This window comes from Hibiscus syriacus, unplaced genomic scaffold, assembly GCF_006381635.1.
Source record: "Hibiscus syriacus cultivar Baekdansim isolate YM2019G1 unplaced genomic scaffold, ASM638163v2 tig00109937_pilon, whole genome shotgun sequence".
NCBI classification, from domain to species: Eukaryota; Viridiplantae; Streptophyta; class Magnoliopsida; order Malvales; family Malvaceae; genus Hibiscus; species Hibiscus syriacus.
In genome coordinates this window covers 437,546-455,642 of record NW_024062534.1, presented here as the reverse complement: position 1 = coordinate 455,642, position 18,097 = coordinate 437,546, and the positions used below count along the sequence as shown (strand labels likewise).

The following is an 18,097-nucleotide window of genomic DNA, read 5'->3' as shown; positions in this document are numbered from 1 at the left end:
CTTACATATCAGTTGCCTGCATGTTGTGGATCCTTCTTCATGGTTCCAAACTGTTCACTTTTAGTTCAACTTTTGTCTCAATTAGCAGCAAAACGCCCTAATAGACATCACAGACAAATCTGAACAATGCCCATTGTTAAGCCCAGGAGAATATTACACCATACAAAAGGCTACTTCTATTGAAGAAATATGGTCCATCTGATATCATACAATATAAACATAAAGGATCAAAATTTGTTCAATCCCTCCATTAATTCTTTTATTGATACACTGTCTGTGATACTTGTACACAATGTAAACACACAGAAGATAGAGCAAAAGGAAAAAAAAATAAGGACAATCTTGTATGCTCAAAAATGAACCAAGAAGGGAGAAAAAGAGAGAAGAAAACAGTAGGTCTGATCTGAATAAGCCGAATCTGTCTAGTTAACAGCTCGGCAAAGAGGGCAGGTGCTATATATGCTTGTTGTTGAACCATTTATCCAAGCAACCTTTGTGGAAAAATGCGTACAAGACAACTCACTCACCTCCTCGTCAGCTTCAAACCCACATAAACACACGCAACATCCGGCGGCGGAGTAGTAGTGCCTGTTGTGGCACAAGGATTTGAATCGAGTTATGGATACCCTTCTCTCCCTTGTATTCCTGGACTCGTCCAGTAACTCATCCGAGTGGTCGATATCTAAATTGGAAGCAGTGAAAGTAGTCGTCCAAGTTGCAGCCATCACTTGCAGCAAAGATCTCAACATGTTCTTCAACAAAGCCGCTGATAGAACCGTGTTCAGCACCAGCATTGGAAGTATACCTTCGGATGCACTAGGAAAGTTGGACAACCCCATCCTTCTTTTCCCAGCAAAAAAAAAACACGCTACAACAAGAACCCAGTTTTTATTTCAGGGGAATAAGCTTCCTCAAAAAATGCATTAACAAACGAGCTCCTGTTGTTTCACCAGGGGTGGTTTCATTGGGTACACGTGTAGGATTTGTGAGAGATTAGTGATGTATTGTGTTTAGGTGATTTTAAAAAACAAGAGCTGGGAGGGAACCTGGAGGATAAATAATAAGAGGCCACGTGTCTGGTGAAGTATGATGTGGCCAATGAGGTGGGTGATAGTGGCAAAAGGATGGGGCTGGCTTCTTGTTTTGGGGGGCTGCACGAAGTTTCTTGATTTCCGGATGCCGCGTAAGCTTACGTCGGTCAACTCTAATCATTATTCCCCAGTTTTATTTTTAATTAATCACGGTATCTTATTTATTGACCGATTATTCTAGATAGTGCACTGCAGAGGTGAGGATGATCCTCCTAATCTAGTTTGCTCCATTCGTAAACGCCAGAATTTGAACATTTGACATTGTTTAAGGAAACTAGCGCCCCATCCAACTAGATCAACTAATTGTTGGTATTCTCTTGATTCTTTTATTCAAATATACTTTAATATTTTGTTATACTCAAATTTTAAAACAGAATGTTATACTTAACTTCGAAATCTCGAAATATAATGAAAATCACTTAATTATTAAGGTGTTTGTGCAAAATAAAATTACTATTAAATGTAAAGGTTTAAATATTTGTTACAATAACTATATTACCTAAACTCCTTTTCACTTGTTTAAACTTATTTATTTTCATATATTGTGCTAATGATGATGTTAACAAAGGTAAATTCAAATGCCTTACACGCAAAATTTTAATTGTGCTTATAGTTATAAGTAGCAAATAAAGTAGGGTTTTAAGATATATCACTCTAATCTAATCCTATTTAAATTATTTACGAATATAGTCTTTAAGGGTAAATTACGTGTTTAATATCTATATTTTCAGTTTTGATCCGTTTTAATACCTAAATTTTTTAATTTTTTAAAATCATACTTAAAGTTTATTTTTTTGTTTCATTTTAGGATTTCACCATTAAAAACCTTACTTTTGTTTCATTTTAATACACCGTTCAAAATTTAACGTTAAGTTCTGAAAAAAATTAAAAGATTAGATACTAAAACTTATCAAAGCTGATAGTTTAGATATTAAAAGTGTTAAGTTTTTAACGACGAAATATTAAAATGAAATAAAAGAAAATATTAGGTATGATTTTAAAAACACGAAAGTTTAAATATTAAAACAACTCAAAATTTTAAGTACTAAATGCGTAGTTTACCCAATAATTAAATATGACTGAATCAAATATATATATATAAGGCAGAACTTTCGAGATAATGTTCTGGAAAAAATTAATTCACGAGATAAAGCACTCCCAAGATTACTTGCTTAAATAAGGTGAAATCCACAGTGTTGGCCGTAGGTCGCCATGCCTTCCGGGCGACCTACTAGGTCGCCATGTCTTCCCGGCGAGCTACAAGAGATTGCATGTGCCATGCACGTCCCAACACGCTGGGCATCTGAGGCTATCCGATCGAGGCCATCCGACCGAGGCCATCCGAGAGCATCCGAGGTCATCTGACCGAGGCCATCCGAACGAGCTATGTGAGGGCATCCTAGGGCAACCGAGCGAGCTATGCGAGGGAATCCGAGGGAAGCCGAGCGAGGGTAGGTCGCCCGGAGTGCATGGCGACCTACAAGGTCGCCCGGAGGGCATGGCGACCTACAAGGTCGCCCGGAGGGCATGGCGACCTACAAGGTCGCCCGGAGGGCATGGCGACCTATGTGTTGGGCGTGCATGTGCCATGCAACACGTTCATTCTCTCTGTTTGAGCAAGGGTAGGTCGCCCGGAGTGCATGGCGACTTACAAGGTCGCCCGGAGTGCATGGCGACCTACGGCCAACACTGTGGATTTCACCCTATTTGAGCAATTAATCTTGAGAGTGTATTAGCTCGTGAATTAATTTCTTTCAGAACATTATCTCGAAAGTTTTGCCCATATATAATTATAATTGGTCAATCATAACTTTTTATGATATCGAATTTCGAAATATACGTTTTTTTATTATATTTAATTTTTTATTATGATATATCATCAATTTTTGTATTTTTAATTTGATTATGGTTTAATTAAAAAACTTAAAAAAATCAATTTAAAGTACATAAATGAAATATAGAATTTAAGTATAATATAGAGAAAAAAAAGAAAGGTATCATACGTCTGTGTACGTTTGAAAAAAAAATAATGTAGTCTTCTAACTCAAACAATAAATTTAATGTGGTCTTTTGATCAACGCTTTTTGTCGTTTAACTGTTATAATATTGACGTGGCGGTTCACGGTGCTGATGTGACAGTCTATCTGCTATGTTTGAATTATCAATTTAACCAATCTATCATGTTATTTCTCACGTTATCAACCATCATAGATTGTCGTGTCAACACTATGAACTATCATGTCAACAATGTGGACCATCACGTTAGTACTATGAATTACCACGTCAGCACTGTAATAATTAACGACAAAAAATGTTTATTAAAGAACCACATTAGACATATTTTCTAAGTTAGAGGGTCACATTGAAAGAAAAAAATAATACAAGAGTCACATTATTTATTATTTATTTTTGAAAAGTACAAGAACCTCTAATGTATTTTTGCCTATAAGAAAACTTAATAAATTTAATGATATTGTTTGGATCAATATCAAAATCTTGTCATATTATCTTTGTATTGTTTAGGTCACAACCAAAATCTTAAAATATAAAAATATAATAATTAAAATCGACCAAATTAAAATGTAATGACTAAATTCAAAACTTATACATAGTATGAGACTAATGACATAATTCCACCATAAAACAAAACTTAATATTTTTCCATTATTATTAGAAAGGAATAAACATTCCATTCTTAAACTATAAAATTCTCCTAATTTGTCTTTGAAATATCTTTCCATATTACTATCAAAATGTAATATTTTTTAATTTAATAATTGAATTTAAATTATTAATCTTTTAATTACACTTTATTTTGAATTTAATATTTTGAAAGGGTAAATTACACCGTTCATCACTAATCTTTATTTTCTCTCATTTTACTCACTGTACTTCTAATTTTTCTAATTTGTTCAATAAACTTTATAGATTGAATCATTTTGCTCACTCCTTTGTTATCTTTATCAAGTTGTGATGACATGTTATTTTTTATTATTATTTAATATAAAATAATTGAAAATTTAAAGGGTAAATTATATTGTTCTTCACTGAACTTAACTCTCTCTCCTATTTTTCTCACCCAACTATAAAATAAAAATAGAAAGTGTCTGGATGCCACTGCCGACCATCGTAGATGGTGGCCACTCGGTCCCAAATTTTATGGGTTGCTTCGCCTTGACACATTGAGTTTGAATCCGACCTCTATTTTGTCAAAACTTGCTCTGAAGTCCACGAATTGGTGATAGAAAGTGAGGAAGCCAAAATATTCAGTCGATATTCACATATTTGTGACATTTTCCGGTGAAACAACCACCATATTCGGACTCAATGGGTCGAGACAAACCGACCCATGGATTTTGAGACCGAACGACCACCATCAACAATGGAAGACGGGTACCAGAATGAAAAACGACGTAGTGGCCAGCGACGACAATCGATCACCTTATTTGCAAAATAGAGAGAAATGGGGGGGGGGGGAAGAAGAGGATTAGAAACGTCTTTTTGGTGTATATTTGAGTTTTTCAAAAAAGATATCGTTTTGATGTTTGTGTCATGTCATAACACCGTTAAAAAGTTAACGGCTGAGTGAGCTAAATGATTTAATATGTAAAATTCAGTGAGCAAAATATAAAAATTGAAAGTACGGTGAGTAAAATAGGAGAAAAAAATTAAGTGAGAAACGATATAATTTACCCAAAGGATAAAAATTTAACCTAAAAAACAAGTTGGCAAAAAATATCTATCATAAAATTTAAACTCAAAAGTATTCATAGTTTAAAAAATATATATATTAGATTTCCCCAGCAGAAACATGCGGGTTAGTAGTATATTTGAATGGGTGGTCCCAAGAATTCAGTGGGTATCTCTATCATCATCAATCAATGAGCAATCCAAGGATAAAAAATGGAAACTTCGTTTTTAAAAAGTTGGTGCTACGCAACAAAGCTAGCAATGGTCCCTTTTAAAAGGAAACTCGCCCCATGGCCACACAATCTTCAAACCTTAAACCTACACCGCCTGCTTCATTTGCTTTTTGTCCATTCCTTCTTGGAACAGGACACCAACAAAAAGATTCTGATAACTACTTTCCGCTACTGAAATTTAATATCACAAATGTTAATGAACAAGTTTCAAATTTACATTAATGCATAATATGATTAAGAAATTATCTATAATAATTTTGGTTACGAAGGGCATTATTTGTCCTTTTGGGACAAAAAAGTAAAGATCATTTAGTGAACAATGGGATACAAAAAACAATGCGTCACCTACGGTTTCTATGTGAATGAGAGAGGAAATAAGCAGTGTAGGAAGTTAACTCCAAAATTGCAATGCATACCCCTTTCCATGGTGCCTTCCCGTTTTGAGACTATCCCTACCAAAAAATAAATCATTTTAACTCCGAAATTGCAACTTAACGAGGGTAAGAAAAAGGATGGGAAATTGGAAGATTAGAGGAAAATTTCCATTGCCTGGCTCCCAAGAGAGGGAACAGATTGATGAACAATCCACTGAGCATCTACGACGCCAATCTTCTCGTGGGCGGGCTGCTTTCAAGATACACAACCCTATTCAGTGAACAGTATTCCAATTGATGAAGAAAGAAGTCGAAGAGTTGGGGGAATGGAACCTATCACGACCGGTTGATCGATAAGGTACTCTCATTTTTACGTGTGTAGCATTGTGCTTACAAGTTGATATTGTTCCCTATAGCAGTCCTTATCACAACTCCATTTGATCTAACGAGCACGGGATCAAATAAGAGTACCTGGTTGATCAACCGGTCGTGACAGGAACTCATACAAACATGGATAGATTCAAGGACAGAAGAAGATTAACAGAGACGGGAGTAATAGAATGCTAACCTCTAAACATTTTCTGAGGGCAAAATCAAGACCCCACCCATGGACCAAGTCATTCTACAAATTGTCCAAGAAAAACAGCAGAGTGAGTAATGCCAAGAAAACAATGGGAGAAGCAGCAATGTAAAATGAACGAATAAGAACAACCTCGATACCTGAATCATATGCCATACACATCGCCGTGCATCACGTGAGAACACGGGAGCCATTATCTCAACGAACCTACATTTAGAAAGAAAAAGTAAGTTAATATTTAACGAGCTTATGGAGAATTAAAAGCATGATATATGAACAACAATGCTCAAAGTTATACATACGCTGCACATGGAGGAACATGTGGATGATTGCACCAGCCTGGTTTCTCCTCTGTTTCTCCGGACCGAAATTCAAAGATAGAAAAAGTTAACATTCAATGAATTAAACTGACTTTGACGATTCCTGGTATAATTGCCTACTGCTTCTTACTTGTGAACTTCACGATCTCCTCTCCTCTTTGTCATTTGCCAGGTTAACCCTTAGGTTCCAAACCAGGTTGTGAAATCTCCAGTCCATGCTTCCTCACCAGTTTAATGTATCTGATTTTTTTTAAAATTGTTTTAAGGTCTTTTTAAAGGAAATGGGTTGAAGTTGAACGAACAATTTGTTAAGAAGTCCCGGAATGTTCAATGCTCACTTTTCTGCATTGAAGTGCTCAACCCCCAAGTCCTCATCCCGGATGAATATGTAGTCATATGGTGCCACGATGTCAGGGTGCAAGAACCTCTTGGCATACCACCTAGGTTAATAGAATTTTTGTGAGTTTGATCTTTAAAATCATTAAGGAACATAATAACTAGTCATTCCATCCAATTATGACAGCAAAAGGACTTGAATTTGAAAATCTAGATTAACTACTTACTATTTAGTCTGCCTCCGAACACTCACGTGTATTGCCTCTTTTGACCACTCAAACTCATCCCATTCTGTTGTTCGGCCATCGTAATGAAAGAGGCTGGTAAAATTCCCTGAAAACTGTTGGAAGCACATTTTTAGTCGCAACATGCAGTGTTCAGAATCACATGAGCAACATAAAACTCCATCCCACCTCAGCATCCTGCCCATCTTCCAGAAATGCCTCCAAGAAGATGTGTATAAGGATGCACCCTTCACACACGCGTTCAGACACAAACTCATGCATATTTCACGCACACAGATGCACAGGTGAGCAGATAGAGAAACAGAGAGGAAAGAGAGTGGTACCTTTTTAGCTGCAGCATCAATATTCTTTCGTTGATTATAACCAACAGTAAATGTGACGAGATACTTTGGTGTGCTGGTGAAGTCCTGTAGATGCCAATAGTTTCAAACCACAATCATGGTAAGAGAAAACTCACAATATGTTTTATACTTGTCCATACAGTTCATTGTTAAATCTATGGACTGACAAATACAATAATGCTTTTTATCATGCGAATGGCGATTAACAAGGCAAAAACAACCTCTCAGGCACTAAAATCTGCCTTTCTGAGATCCTGAAATGTACCTAGATATTTGAAAAGGTTTTACGCTGAAGCAATAAAAGATGCAGATATCACTTCATCTCATAGCACAAACCCTTGCTTCCTTGACAGTAATTCGCTAATCCGTCCAACACCCTGACCCTTCCCTCTATATGCATCAAACATTCAACAATTCCACATATAGTCTCTTGTTGATGTTATACTTTAGCATATGCCCAGGAACAATAACGAAAAAACTTGTAACAAGAGATGTTTCCAACAATTTCGAAATTGATATTTCATTTATAAAGCTTATCCAATCAAAATCAAAGCAACTTATCTATACATACTGTAACGCCCCGAAACTCGGGTTAGAAGTTCGGGTCAACCCGAGACTCATTTTAGAGCCCAAGATATTTATTAAAATGGTTTGAATCAAGTTTAATGGGAATTGAGCTGGGTTGGGCCCAAAAGAATTAGGAAAGATGATAATTTTCTTGTAGTCTTGAAAGTGTAGGGACCTAAAGAGTAGTTTACTCATTTTTAAGCGAAGCTGAAAATTTCCCCCATTTTATATCAGATTCACGTGAATCAAACCCAAAAATTATCCTACCAAATACCCTTCTTCTTCCTTCTTGCATTTTCTATTTCCCAGAGCCAATCTTCAAGCACTCTAATCTTAGTTAGCTTGAGCCAAGGTAAGATTATGAATCACCATTCAAGAGCCAATCTTTAAGCACTCTAATCTTAGTTAGCTTGAGCCAAGATAAGATTATGAATCACCCTTCTTCAAGCTTTAATTTAAGCTCCATCTTACAAGTTTTCCTCTAGGATTTCCAAGGTAATATTATAAAATTTGAGTTATTAGGGTTCAAATCCTTTGGGTAAGAGGTCTAAGGTTTGATTTTCCCCTTATTACATACAATATTGGCTGATTAAAAGAGAGAAAATAATATAAAATATATGTAAGTATTACTATTAAAATTTTAATAATTAAAAGAGAGAAAATAATATAAATTTTTTAAAAAAATATATAAATACTACTATGAAAATTTTACTAATAGATGATTAAAATGAAAAATTACAGTAGTAATATACTTTTGCAGAGAAATTAATTTAAGATCCAAAATAAAAAAAAAGAAAGAAAATGAATATATATTAAATTGATAAAATCAACCAGTTTTATTATAAACTTTAATAATCAATCATTTAGAAGCATATTATATGTATACACAGCACCATAATACACTAACATTTTCCTTTTCTCCCTGATATATACATACAAGTCATAACCCATGTGTTGGTGGGAGCAGGGACTTCCAAAATAAGCCCAGCTTTCTGGAATACCATGGAGGAGTTCCATCAAAACAACACACTGTCCTTCCTTGTTATACCTCTTGACTAAGGTTGTTTATGTCGGATAATGCTGAAAAAGAAGGAAATCATAGTTCTACACGAGTCCCACCTGCTCCAAGAGCGGCATTGGTGGTCTGGGGTGAAATGACACGGACAACACAGCCATAACTTTCAAGTATTTCACGTGCTACAGTCAGCCCGGCGACAAAATTCCATGTCATGTTGTCTTCAATCATGTTTTCCGAGAAGAGTTCGGCACCAAATAGTGTGAGGGAATGCATCTGTGTCTGCAAACGCATATAACAGCGGAACAATTTGTAGACACTCATTTTCACCCGAATTTGAGTTTTTTTATTTTTATTTATTATAGGAATATATACGATAATATAATATAATTTTTGAAAGTGTTTTTGAAAAATATAACATATAGTTTACAAAAAATGGTTTCTGAAAAATATATATAATATAGTTTTTTTAAAAAAACGTTTTTGAAAACTTATATACAATATATAAGTTTTAAAAACATTTTGAAAATTATATAACATATATTTTTGAAATCATTTTGAAAATATAATGTATAGTTTAAAATAAAAACATTTTTGAAAATTTTATATAATATATAGTTTTAAAAATATTTTGGAAAACTCATATAATATTTTTAAAAATCATTTTTGAAAACTATATGGTATATAGTTTTGAAAACATTTTTAAATATAATATATAGTTTAAAAAATATTTTTTGGGATATATATATTATATAGTCTATATTATTATTAGTATTATTTCTTTTCATTTTTATTCACTTTATTCATTTAATTTCATTTATTCTGTTTATGGTCCAGGTCCAAAGATTGGGTCTAAGAGAAGTCCACTGTTCGGGTCCAATATGTTTGGGGCCTGAACCATCCCAAACCCTACAAGTTAGGGTTTACTCGGTCAAGCATTGCGCCGCACGAGGGAGGAACAAGTCACGCACAGCCAGGCGAGAAAACCGGCCAAAATCCGGTCACGAAGCAACCAGCCCCGGCTAAATCGGGACTGACCCATCCCGTTTTAGCCGGTCAACCCACAACGGCCACCAGCCCCGTATTTCGGAACAGGAAAACGGCCGATGAAGGCCTATAAATACCAAATGGACAGAACCCACGACGGGGGGGGCATCTTAACCACGAGAGTAAACAGAAGACCATCAACCACGATCTACCCAGGAAACAACCACCAAAGCCTCAACAAGGCACAACCACAACATCATCGAGAGGTAAAACCACCACGACAGTACCATCAACGGTACCAAGATCGACCAACACAGATCAAAAAACCAGAGAACACAACCAAGAGCCAAAGCACCATCATCAAACCGAATCATCGAAACCACGAAACCATCGAAACAAAAACATTACAAAAATACAAAAAACCAAGCAAGAGATCAAAGAACACTCAAGTTTTTGAAGGATATCGTCACAGCCGAAGGCTTTCGTCTGTGGTTGCATCGGGAAGGCGAGGAGCTTTCGTCGGCGAAGGTGAAAAGCCAAGTACATTTGTGTAGATCTACTCCGATCTAGGGCCTAGTTCGTTGTTTGGTGGTTAGATCCGGGCTCCGGGGGTGGAGAGGAATATTTTGAGGGGTTTTAGTTTTTCGACCGCCGCTCGCGGCGGCCGTCGGCGGCTGTAGACGACGGCGGCCGGTGATCAGCTTCCCATCGGTGGGATGGCCCTAGAGAGAAACCAGAGTTCTCTCTTTTAAGAGAGATGGAGCCAAGTTGCAAAATGGGGTGAGTGACCGTTTTCGGCCTGAAATACCCCTTATATAATGCGCGTAAAACGGCGTCGTTTTGCTCAGGGACTTTCTGCGTAATTTCGTTCATGGGTAAACTATGTATCCGCTCCCTGGAACCTGTAATGCTTACGTTATAGTCACTGATATTAGCTTTTATTATTTTTAATTCTGACTTCAAATTTCAGGCGTATTTTATTTCAGTCACTAACAATTCCTTTTTTTTTTATTTTTTTGGGCCAACGTTTTTCATTTATTTAACATTTTTTTTATTTTTCTTTTCCGTTTCCTTTTAATTATTTAAAATTTATTTATTATCTTTTGTCTAACATTTCGATTGTTTTTTAGAAACTTCAGTCAATCAAAAGTAAGCTTTTCAAATCGAATAATTTTAATTTTAATTTAAGTTTTTTTTTCGCAATTAAAGACAACCGAAAAATTAATTGGTACCGAAAGGGCGGTTCAAGGGTGCTAATCCTTCCTTGACCGTAACCGACTCCCGAACCCGACACGTTTCTGGTACAACGCAGATCAGGTAAGATGGTGTCCGACCTACCTAAATTCGTTTTAAAGTGGTCGGTGGCGACTCCTAACCCAACTACTCAAGTCGAAGCCCAATTCCGGGTCCAACCGAAAGACGGTCACGACACAATTCATTTGGGGTGAGCATGCGATAAAGCACAAAACCAAGTGAAATAAAATGCTATTGGGCATATCAATTATCGTCTTCTCATAAACCTTTCAGATTTCACAAAGCCATCTGAATGCAGGAACTATAGAACATATGACATCACCCGAAATAAGGCGACAAATGAACTTAATCTATAACTAGTAGCATTAATCCCACTTATAAATAATCCAAAGAACATGGAAGGTACATGAACTACAGAAGGTACCAAGGAAACAAAAACAACAAATGCTACTTTATCAGTGAAAATATTTCTCAAAAGTTGCAAACTAAATTTAGTTAAATCTAAATGTTGAAGGGTAAAAGTAAAGAAGAAATGAAGTTTGGTTTAAGGTCGTAAAACCTAGTTATTTCAGTTTCAACCTTTTAGTTTCCCTACCATAGAAAAAGATCCCCCTCAACCTATTACTCCGAAAATCAATTAGCGAACTACAAATTGCAGTTGTTCTCATATTGAGATAATAAAAAAAGGCTTGCCATCGACTATTTGCCTATAACATTTAGTAAACTTTGCATTTCCTACATAGCTGGAGTGACACTAAGCATTAATGAACAAATAGATGTATTGATGGGGTAGCTAGCGACGGAAACGATATAACAATGGCAACAAAGGCTATCACAGAGGAAAAGAAGTTTCAACAATACCATGTAGCGCATATCCGGCCCGTCATCATCTATTACCAGTAAAGCACCACCTTCTGGTGCACTGGTAGAAACAATTTCAACCTTCCCACCGACCTGGGTACGAAATAATGCACCCTCTATCAAATTGCTCAAGGCTTGGCGCAAAGCAGGTTCTATAACCACTTGCAAAGGCTGTGAAAGTTCACTTAGTTCCACAATGCGTTGCTGCTGATGAGCGAGAGGTTTCACAGCATCAACTAAATCAGTGAGTACATCAGAAATATTGCAGGACTTCCTGACAAAAAAGAACCACTATAATCAAAATAATAATAATTTTATCAACAAAATAATAATAATAATAATAATAATAATAATAATAATAATAATAATAATAATAATAATACTGCTAAGTGAAATCGACAGTATAAATATATTGCACGTCCAATAAGGGATGGGGCCGGATTGCATTCAATTGAAACACAACCAAGTGATCTTTCTCAAGGCTATTTAAAGGAAAGATATACAGTTTAGCCTATATTCAGCTTTAGACTACAACATAGGCTACAGTAAACTTCAGGCTATAACCTCAATAGTCTCCAATCATTAGCTTCATAAACAATTTTCTACATGATTTCTAAAATAAAACTTCAACAGTGAATGAGGTGTCTATAACGGGGAACATAATTGATATATTTTCTGGAAGGACATTGCATACCTGATCCCGTCCTCTTGTAATTGGCCAAGAGTCAGTGGTGGCATTGGCATCTCTAGATCCTTGCTTGTTATACTTAGAGATGGTAGTAAACCAGAGGTTTCTGAACTATTGTTGGAACTATCTCAGGAGAAATCATCTGATAATTGAGATATCAGCGACTCGGGTTGGGAATGAGTTGAATTACGCATCTTTTTCAAAGATTCTTCATTGTAGCTCATTATATTAGCCTAAAGAAAAGTCAGATGGGAAAGTTAATAGAAGTGAAAATGTTGCATTCTTCATATAAAATATATATATTAAAGAATTCAAATCCATGAGAAGTTTGATAACAGGCTTGTAGTTCCAAATTGACAACTGTGAATATATACATGAAGGAAAGCAATGACAGTCTGCATGCGTGTAAAATTACCTTTGTCAAGTGAACAGCATCTTGTAGTTCTTGAAGGGTGTCCTTGATACGATTACCTTGCACCAATACGTCTTCAACAATGTCATGAGAAATCTGCAAGAATACACTTTTGTTAATTAAATATATGAGAGCCAAAAGATTAGCAGCATGAAATCCTTAAAACTGAAAAGTAGGACCAACATTTCTTCAGATAGTTTAAGAAATAACCTCGTTTTCTTTGAAATGAGTGGATAACATTTTACTCAAAGTCCGTATGCTCGAAAGAGGCCCGCGAATCTGTAAGAAAATTTAATTTGGATGAAAAATTATGATAACTTGAACAAAAGAAAAAAAAAATCAAAATGCATCTACAGAAGGAAACACATTTTACCTGCTCAACAAGAGCACCCATTCTGACATTGTTTTGCCATGTTGATTGCCGTAGTAGAATAGCTTTCTGTGGAAGAAATACAGTTAATGTCAACTTCTATGTAACTTGGAATGCATCAAAAGTTGCAAAATGTTGAGAGGCGTTCTAGACACGTAACACAAAAAAAAATTTGCCAAGATGAGAAAAAACTGATCATTGACAACAAATAATAAAGATTAATTTATGCTAAGAATTTTGCTACAGACAAATTCAGCAAAAACACCATTAGAAAATTTGTCATGGTGTATAACCACTCCCAAAAAAGCAAAAGAAAGATACATCTTTCCCAGCAAAAAGCAACAATAGTAAAACTAGAGTTTGAAACATAAAAGTTGCAGTAACTTGAATACTCAACTGAATAACATAGAAAAAGAGTAAATCAGCAAACATCTATGATGTTTGTGGAATATTTCACATTCATCGACGACTTTTAAAACTCAATTTACATGAGTGCAGATGAAGAGAGGTGTGATTCTTAATGCACAAAAGCGCTATGCTTTCTAAAACTAGAGGACAGGGAATGGTGGAGCAAGGGAGAATATTGATACGAAGGTGGAGCATTCTTATATACTATTGATAGTATGAAAGATAAGAGACAAATGTGGCGCGAGTGCTTAACCTGATCCATAACATAAGCCACCGCTAAAGTACGAGATATATTGATGGCGTTCGATCTCTGGTCGACAGTGAATAAGTCATTTTGCCTCACAGGTTCGTTCTCAAGGGACTGAATTTTCAACATTTTTTTTCATACCCAGTCCTGGAGAAGGAGAAGACAATGCATAAGCTTCCTGTGGAGTCGGGGAAATGAACCATCTTATCCATCTCCGGGAGCTCCGCCACCAAGAACCCCACAACGAACGGCTGCTTCACCATAGGAAACACCACCGCTCTATGCTCCCCTACAACTTCCATCTGTTGACTCGAAAGCGCGGCTTCAGCGTCACGCAGTCCTGCAGGGACAGTGAAGTTCCCGACTAAAAACACAATCTCGACGGCTTTGACACCCGGATACGACGTGACTCGACGTAACTCTAGCTGGTCCATGACATAGCTACCGGCCGGTCTGATATAAACGGAGAGAACGGCGTCGTTGTCGACGATTCGGCAAAAGATATCGATTTGTTCGAGGCAAAGGCGCTGGAAGTCGGGGGTAGACATGATTAATTTGTGGTTGCGGTGGTCGTTTTTCTCGATTCGGTGAGTGAAATCGACGGGGGAGATGGAGGCTCTGCGGATGGCGGTGGAGGCGGCGGAGGGGACGAGGGTGGATTGGGGTTCATCGTCGTCGGGGAGGGTGGGGGGCGGAGACGTAGCGGAGGGAGCTGGAACTGAGGTGGAGGCGTTTGGGAGGAGATGCGGAGGAGAGGGGCACGTGGAACTGTCTGATTGGGGGAGGAGTTTGGCGGGGAAAAAGGCAGTTGGGGAGTTATTGCAGAGAGAAGCATTGCAGTGGAAGTGAACAAGGAACCCGTGCTGTGGATAACAACAAAATCAAATGATGGGGTGTGCTCTTTTTGAAACGACAACGTTTCAGTGCTGTTTTATGCATTTAAAATTTAAAAATTCAATTTAATTACTAAAATTTTAAATTATTTATATTTTAATCACTTTTTGACTTGAATTATTTTAATTCATCTTATCCAAAATCACCCAAAAAATAAAAAATATCTATTTAGTAGCCTTTCTCGAATATGTTCTAAACTAACACCATTTCTAACGAAATAAGAAGGTGCGTTTCGTAAAATTCATCTTACTAATGTGGCCCAAAAAGACGTCATAGGTGCACGTTTTCCATGACTTTTGTTGTTTTAGCGCGTCACAATGGAAAGCGCTTTGCAAGAGTCGTGTCTTTCCAAGATTTGACTGTTAACTAAGAGATGTGTTACACAATGCGCACATTTCCCTTTTTTCGCTCACCATTCCCATCCAACATACCCACCTAAACCCCTACCTCACCCCTATATAAACCTTACACCATCTCTAAACTAGTTACAACAAAAAATTATCATCTTTCTTTCTAATATAATCTCATCTTTCTCTTTATAATTTCTTTTAAGTTTGTTCGTTATCGGGAAAATTTTTTGAATGTATAAATTTGTTTTAATTCTTTTAACATATTTATTGAATATTTATTATTTTATTAATTAATTGTAATTACTATTTTTTTCTACATTATAAAATGAAAGGCATGATGCTAATTACAGTTAAATTTGTTCGAGTCATTTTTTCGATATGGTAAATATATTAAATTATGTTATTTTACTTTTTTTAAAATTTTTATTTATTTTAATATTTTTAATATTTTTTCAAATTTTAATTCATATAATGTTTATTAATTAGGAAAATGATCATATATTCGAAGTGTTTATTCGTAACAATAAGATGAACACACCGCGTCATATCTGGAGGTATTTATCTAAGGCTAGATTTGGTTACATAGAGAAAATTGTTGGAGGGTGTAAACTTAAACCCGTCCTAATTTCTGTACTAATCGAGAGGTGGAGATCAGAGACATATTTCATTTTTCATTTTTTATGTTGGGAGTGCACCATTACCTTGGAAGATGTTTTATTGCATTTGGGGCTTCCGATGGATGGAACTGTTACTTTTGTTGTGGCGAATGATGATTGACATTATTTGTGTATGTAGTATCTAGGAAACTCCCCTATTGAGTTCAACGATGTTCGAATAACGTTATCATAGTTGTAATCCACTTTTGAAGTGTTGAGTGAAAATTTGTTCAGAGGATGAGAGAAAAGTATTTGCCCGCACATATATATTATGAATCATAGGAGGGATCTTGATGCTTGAAAAATCTCACAACCAAGTCCATTGTATGTGATTGCGTTACCTCATTGATTTTGAAGTAGCCAACATGTTTAGTTAGGGCTTCACAATTTATGGATATTTGTTTAGAGAAATGTGTCAGCAAAGAATTATAGTAAAACTGGTAATGATGTATGTTTTCTTCTTCTTCAATCTTGAGCGTGGTATCAAATGCATTTTCTATGCTCGATCGTGAATGAGCCATTTGTCTTCCGGTTATTATTAAGTTAATTTTAATACTGAATTTATTTATAAATAACTTTTTTGACTATAAAATGAAATATATTTTTATATTAAATAAGTGGTCATCTACAAGAAAAAATCATCTTGATATCCCTTATAAATTAGAAGATATCTCTTATAAATTAGAAGATATTTGATTACTCGTTGATTAAAAATATGGTTTAGAGGTACGCTTTTAAATTTTATTTTTTATTTAATTATCTTTATATAATTAGAATCTTATTTTAATTTTGATAAGAAATATATATTTTTGTTTTAGTTCCAATGGTTTCTCTATATGAATGATGAAATGAGGCTTGCATCTCACCTCACTTGAGTGAGCAATTGGACGTATGACTGACTGTTGTGCCTTATATTTGTTATGCCTTATATCTGTTATGCTATTGTTGAGTAACATTCGATTGATTGTGTGCTTCGTCAGTTTGGTTTCATACAATATATTCATGAAACAACTATAAATATCGACAATATGCATAGCATTGATAGACGAGGCAAAAAGATGTTAATTGAGTGGTGAAGCATAAAGTGTTGAAAACATTTTGATGTTTCGATATAACAAATTATGTATAAATGAATTTTAAGATTTTACAAATGATTTTCTAAGTATATTCGATTTAATTACTCGAATATCAAATTATTACTCCAAGTCTTCAAGATCAATTTCAAACCTTACTAAATGTGTAAAATTGTGTTTTATACTTAATATATTTTTGAAACAATTTTCACAAAGTATTTTGAACCAAAATCAAGCCTAAAATCAATTTTTCAAAGTAATGCATCGATGCACCAATCCATGCATCGATGCACCAATCCATGCATCGATGCACCATGGAATAAATTGAACATCGAATGCATTTCATGCATCGATGCACTCAGAGTTTTATGAAAACATCGAATGCATTTGATGCATCGATGCACTCTGGCTATTTTGAAACATCGAATGCATTTTATGCATCGATGCACTCTTAGTGCACCGATGCACTAAGGGTCCAACGATCAAAATATTTGAATTTTACACTTGATGCACCAATGCACCTTGGGTATGCATCGATGCACCAATGCACCTTGGGTATGCATCGATGCACTGACGCTCCCAACTGATTTTATTAATTATTTTCACACTTAAACGACTCTATTGACTCCACTAATCATGCCCAACGTTCAGAATCATTTGAAGATGTATTTAAACAAGCTTAGAAGCCATTGATGAACAACAAGAAAACACAAGAAACAAGAATCAAGAGAGAATCAAAGAGAAAGCATCAAACCTCAAGTTTGAGCATTTCAAGCCTATTTTTCATTCAATATTCATTTTGCTTTCAAGAACACTACTTGTACTCAATTGTATTCATTTTTGAGTGTTCTTTTTTCTGTTCTAGAATTGTGTAAACAACCTACCTTGTGAGATTTCCTTGTAAGTTTGCAAATTTGTAATCTTCTCTTTGAGAAAGAGTGTTCTCAAGAATTGGGGTATATTCTTGAGGGTGTTGTAAGGTTATCTCTTTGGCCTCAAAAGAATGAACAAATTAGTGAATTTGTTGGAAAATCCTTATTGTGGATAGCTAAGGTAGTGGACGTAGACTTTGGTTAAAGTCGAACCACTCTAAATCACTGTGCAA

At 35.7% G+C, this 18,097-nt stretch overlaps 3 pseudogenes; all 3 read right to left on the bottom strand.

The window, feature by feature from the left end:
• Positions 1–228: 228 nt before the first annotated feature.
• LOC120210888 lies at positions 229–939 on the bottom strand (annotated as a pseudogene).
• Positions 940–5,399: 4,460 nt separating this feature from the next.
• LOC120210865 lies at positions 5,400–8,781 on the bottom strand (annotated as a pseudogene).
• Positions 8,694–14,854, bottom strand: LOC120210884 (annotated as a pseudogene).
• Positions 14,855–18,097: the final 3,243 nt, after the last annotated feature.